We start from the raw sequence: 5,784 nt of genomic DNA, 5'->3' as shown, positions 1-5,784 counted from the left end.
GGGCTCAAGCGAGTCTCCTGCCTCAGCCTCCCAAGTAGCTGGGACTACAGGCGCCCGCCACAACACCCGGCCATTTCTTTGGTTGCAGCCATCATTGTTGTCTGGTGGGCCCGGGCTGGGGATTCGAACCCACCACCTTAGGTGTATGTGGCTGGCGCCCTAGCCGCTTGAGTCACAGGCGCGGAGCCTTTTTTTTCCTTTTTAACTTGAGGCTTTGTAACTTTTTTTAAAAAAAAACTCAGAGTGACATAAAATCTAACTTAATGACCATAGCTTGACTGTGAATAGAATGAATTTTATATTCAAATAGAGTCTCTCCAACCCCTTAATTAAGAGAGAGAAGTGCAAGGTAGAATAGAATAGTAGAGCTTGTATGGTAGTGATTTTCAGGTGATGTGCCATGAGAGGATCTTAGGTATGCTGCAAATTTCTTTTTTTTTTAGAGACAGAGTCTTTCCTTTGTTGCCCTCGGTAGAGTCCTGTGGCATCACAGCTCACAGCAACCTCCAGCTCTTGGAATTAGGCGATTCTCTTGCCTCAGCCTCCCAAGTAGCTGGGACTACAGGTGCCCGACACAATGTCTGGCTATTTTTTGTTGCAGTTTGGCTAGGGCTGGGTTTAAACCTGCCACCCTTGGTATATGGGGCTGGTGCTCTACTGAGCCACACGTGCCACTGCCTTTTTTTTTTTTTTTTTTTTAGACAGTGTCTCACTATGTTGCCCTCAGTGGAGTATTGTGGCATCACAGCTCACAGCAACCTCCAGCTCTTGGGCTTAAGTGATTATCTTGCCTCAGTCTCCCAAGAAACTGGGATTACAGGTGCCTGCCACAATGCTGGCTATTTTTTTGTTGCAGTTAATTAGCTGGCCTGGGCTGGTTTGAACTTGCCACCCTTGGTGTATGTGGCTGGCACCGTAACCCCTGTGCTATGGGCCCAGGCCATGCTGTGAAAATTTTTAAAGATCATTAATATATTTTTGAAAGAAGTTCAAAGCACATTCCTTTTTTTTTTTTTTTTTTTTGAGACAGACTATCATTTTCTTGCCCCCAGTAGAGTGCTATGGCATCATAGCTTACAGCAACCTCAAAGTCTTGGGCTCAAGTGATTTTCTTGCCACAGCCTCCCAAGTACCTGAGACTACAGGCGCCCGCTATAATGCCCAGCTATTTTTAGAGATGGGGTCTCACTTTTGCTCATGCTGGTCTCAAACTTACAAGTTCAAGTGGTCAACCCGCTTCAGCCTCCCAAAGTGCTGGGATTATAGGCATGAGCCACCTCCCCCTTTTTTTGCTCTTTTTTTTTTGATTACTATAATTTAAGTGTACCAAAAGAGTTTAACTGTAGGTTTAAGCATGCTGGGAGATAAAATAGTTTGACACTGTTGTGGCTTGGCGCCTATAGCTCAATGGGCTAAGGTGCCAGCCACTTACACCTAAGGTGGCGGGTTCGAATCCCCAGCCCGGACCCGCCAAACAACAATGATGGCTGCAACCAAAAAATAGCCGCGCGTTGTGGCGGGCGCTTGTGGTCCCAGCTACTTGGGAGGTGGAGGCAGGAGACTCGCTTGAGCCTAGGAGTTGGAGGTTGCTGTGAGCTGTAATGCCACGGCACTCTGCCCAGGGGGACAGCTTGAGACTCTGTCTCAAAAAAAGGAAAGACACTGTTGTATGGAGTCATACTTAACCAAATCCCCTGGCTTCCAGGAGAAAACATGTCAAATGCTTTGTAACATCTTTTAAATATCCCATGCCTCAATAATTTTATCTTTATATTTGCTGCCAACTTCAGCAAATATCCAAGAGCTTTCTGGATTAATACAAAGAGTACTTTTTGAAATTCCCCAGAAAGGAGATCTGCGACCTCTGACTCTTGCCCGTTCTTTTTTTGAGACAGAGTCTCATTATGTCACCTTCAGTAGAGTGCTGTAGTGTCACAGCTCACAGCAACCTCAAACTCTTGAGTTTAAGTGATTCTCTTGCCTTAGCCTCTCAAGTAGCTGGGACTATAGGTACCTGCCACAATGCTCAGCTTTTTTTTTTTTTTTTTGTAGTTGTTGTTTTAGCAGGCCTGGATGGGGTTTGAACCTGCCCTAACCAGGGAGCTGCATGGGCGCCGAGCCTCTTGCTCATTCTTTTTTTTTTTTTTTTTTTTAATTTTTTAGTTTTTTCAGGGCAGGGTTTGAAACTGCCACCTCTGGTATATGGGGCCGGTGGCCTACTCCTTTGAGCCACAGGCGCTGTCCTCTCTTTTGCCCATTCTTTTTTTTTTTTAATAAATGTTCTTTCTTATTTATTTATTTATTGCAGTTTTTTGGCTGGGGCTGGGTTTGAACCCACCACCTCCAGCATATGGGACTGGCGCCCTACCCCTTTGAGCCACAGGCACTGCCCTCTCTTGCCCATTCTTAATGTTTCATAACTTGAACTGCAAAGTTTTATACAACCTTTAAAAAAAATCCTTCCAGTTTTGACAGCTAATTAACCCTTAACCCTTTTTCCTTTCCCTTTCTCATTCCCTTGGTCTCACTCTGTTGCCTAGGCTAAAGTGCAGTGATGTGATCATAGTTCACAGCAACCTTAACTCCTGGGCTCAAGAGATCTTCCTGCTTCAGCCTCCCCCATAGCAGGGACTATAGGCACCTACCACAACAGCCAGCTAGTTTTTCTATTTTTAGTAGACAGGGTCTCACTCCTGCACAGGTTGTGGTTTCTTCTCTAATATAGTAACCTTCCCCATATTGCTGACTCATAGTCATCTTCTGATCTACTCTGAAGCCAAATGGTTTTTTTGTCTGTGCAATCATTTCCCATTATATAACTTTAGAGCTTTTTCTTTCCTTCCTGAGCTTTCCTCTATACTTATATTTAGCTTTTTCTTACTTTTTGTAGAATTTAATATTTCCTAATATAATGCATTAGCAGTTGTTCCTAATTTAATAAGCATTAAAGTCCAGAGTCAAAACAACTTTTGGCTGGGAATAGTGGCTCATTCCTGTAATTCCAGCACTTTGGGAGTATCACTTGCGGTTAAGGAGTTTGAGACCAGCCTAGGCAACACAGTGAGACCCCTTCTCTACGAAACACGAAAATAAAGACTTAACTTTTTATATAGCTACATAAAGAATTCAGTAATAAGAGTTCTTAGTAATTAATATGGCTTAATAGTATAGTAGTTGGAGCTATATGACTTAAACAAAGTCTTGACTGTACCACTTACAAGCATTGTGAACTTTTAGCCTTTCTGTGCTTGCTACCCTATTTGTAAAAGTATATAATAATGTTAAAGTTGTTATAAGGATTTGAATGAGATATTGTATAGCAAGCACTTAGTCTTGGCACATAGTATGTCCTCATTCTGTGCTATGATCAATAGGTGTTAAACAGTGTGCTCATTTCTATATTTACATTACTTTTTTTCATCCTTACAACAATCCAGTTAGATGCAGGCACCTGGTATTGTCCTATTTACAGAAATTGAGACAAAAGATAGGCTAAGTGGGTTCCTCAGGGTCTCAGCTAATAAGTGATTGCAGTTAATATTAAAACCCAGCATTATGAGAGTGGGCACAGTGGCTCATGCCTGTAATCTCAGCACTCAGAAGGCCAAGGTGGGTGGATCACTTAAGCTCAGGAGTTTGAGCCAGCCTGAGCAAGAGTGAGATCTCATCTCTACTAAAAGTAGGAAAAACTAGCTGGGTGTGGTGGTAGGTGCCTGTAGTTTCAGCTACTCTGAAGTCTGAGGCAAGAGGATCACTTGAACCCAGGAATCTGAGATTCCTGTGAGCTGTGACGCCACGGGTCTCTACCCTAGGGTGACAGAGTGAGACTCTTTCTCAAAACAAAACAAAAGCCAAGACCCAGGATTATGGTTTCAGGAATGCCAAATTTAGCTTTAGGTTCACATTTGTTATTATCCCTCACCACAGTTCTCTCTGTTCCAACTGGTGGTTTTATCTGTCAGTGATAGTACGTGGGTGGTTTTTACCCATGATGTCTGAAAGAATCACTTGTGGAGGTTTTTTTGTCTTTTTGAGACAGTCTCACTCTATTGCCCTGGCTAGAGTGCTATGTCATCATAGCTCACAGCAACTTCAAATTCCTGGGCTGAAGTGACCTCTTAACTCAGTCTCCTGAGTAGCTGGAGCCCACCATAATGCCTGGCTAGTTTTTTCTATTTTTAGTTGAGACAAGGTCTCACTCTTGCTCAGGCTGGTCTCAAACTCCTGACTTCAAGTAGTCTACTCACCTCGGCCTTCCAGAATGCTAGGGTGACAGGCATGAGCCACCTTACCAGGCCAGACTGCTCAATTTTTTTTTTTTTTTCTTTTTGAGACAGAGCCTCACTTGTCATCCTTGGTAGAGTTCCCTAGTGTCACAACTTATAGCAACTTCAAACTTTTGGTCTCAAGTGATTCTTTTGTCTCAGCCTCCCAAGTAGGTATCTGCCACAACGCCCAGCCATTTTTTTAGAGGTGGGGTCTGACTCCTGCTCAGGTTGGTCTCGAACCTGTGAGCTCAGGCAATCCAACCCCCTTGGCCTCCCAGAGTGCTAGGATTATAGGCGTGAGCCACCGTGCCGGGCAAGACCACTCTATTTTTGAAAAGCTTCACAAGGTTGGAGCACAGCCAGAATTGAGAAACACTGTTTTATGTAAGAAGTTCTTTCAGGAAATAGATTATGTCTTGTATCTGCTTTTTATCCCTCTTAGTGTTCAGCACAGGTTGAGAATCTCTTTTATTTTTTTTTTTTTCTTGACATAGAATCTCACTTTGATGTGTGGTACAGTGCCGTGGTGTCATATATCACAGCAATCTCAAACTCTTGGGCTGAAGCAATTCTCTTATTTCAGCCTCCCAAGCAGCTGGGACTACAGGCACCCACCACAACTCCTGGCTATTTTTAGAGACAGGGTCTCACTCTTGCTCAAACTGGTCTTGAACCTGTGAGCTCAGGCAGTCCACCTGCCTTGGCCTCCCAGAGTGCTAGGATTTCAGGAGTGGGCCACCTCACCCAGCCCAGTATCTCTTATTAAATGCTTGGGACCAAGAAGTGTCAGATTTCAGATTTTCTTTTGGATTTCAGATTTTTTCATATTTTAGAATATTTACAGAATACTGGTTGGGCATCTTTAATCTGAAAATTTAAAATGCTCCAATGGGCATTTCCTTTGAACATCATGCTGACATTCAAAAAAGTTTGAGATTTTGGAGCATTTTGGATATCAGATTTGGGGATTAGGGATTCTCAACCTATATAAGGAACATATAGGAACTTTTCATTTTTTTGAGACAGGGTCTTCCTCTGTCACCTGGATTAGACTGCAGTGGTATCATCATAGCAAATTGCAGCCTCAAACTCCTGGGCTCCTATGCACATCCTGCCTCAACCTCCTGAACAGATGGGAGTACGGGCATGTTCTACCTTACCTGGCTAAAGTTTTAATTTTTTTGTAGAGACAGGGACTTGCTGTGTTGTTCAGGCTGGTCTTGAACTCCTGGCTCAAGTAATCCTCTACTTGAGCCTCCTAAAGCACTAGTATTACAGGTGTGAGCCACCATGCCCAACCCCATAATAGAAACTTGATACTTTTCTATCCCCCTCTTCCCCCAAATTATTACTCATCTTCATAATGCTAGGTTTTCATTTATTCTCAACTTTGCGATTGAAACTTCAGATGTTGGCTCAGTGCCTGCGGCTCAAGTGGCTAAGGCGCCAGCCACATACACCTAAGGTGGCGGGTTCGAATCCAGCCCAGGCCCGCCAAACAACAATGATGGCTGCA

The 5,784-nt window shown here is 43.6% G+C and overlaps 1 protein-coding gene across 1 annotated transcript in view; it reads left to right on the top strand.

The window, feature by feature from the left end:
* Window positions 1–5,784, top strand: part of DNAJC8 (DnaJ heat shock protein family (Hsp40) member C8) — a 31,882-nt gene that overhangs the window by 12,041 nt on the left and 14,057 nt on the right. The gene's annotated exons all lie outside the window — the stretch shown is intronic.

Source organism: Otolemur garnettii, unplaced genomic scaffold, assembly GCF_000181295.1.
Source record: "Otolemur garnettii isolate 467f Iridium unplaced genomic scaffold, OtoGar3 scaffold00156, whole genome shotgun sequence".
Classification (NCBI taxonomy): Eukaryota; Metazoa; Chordata; class Mammalia; order Primates; family Galagidae; genus Otolemur; species Otolemur garnettii.
The sequence above is the reverse complement of the archived record's forward strand: the minus strand, read 5'-3'. Positions and strand labels throughout refer to the sequence as shown.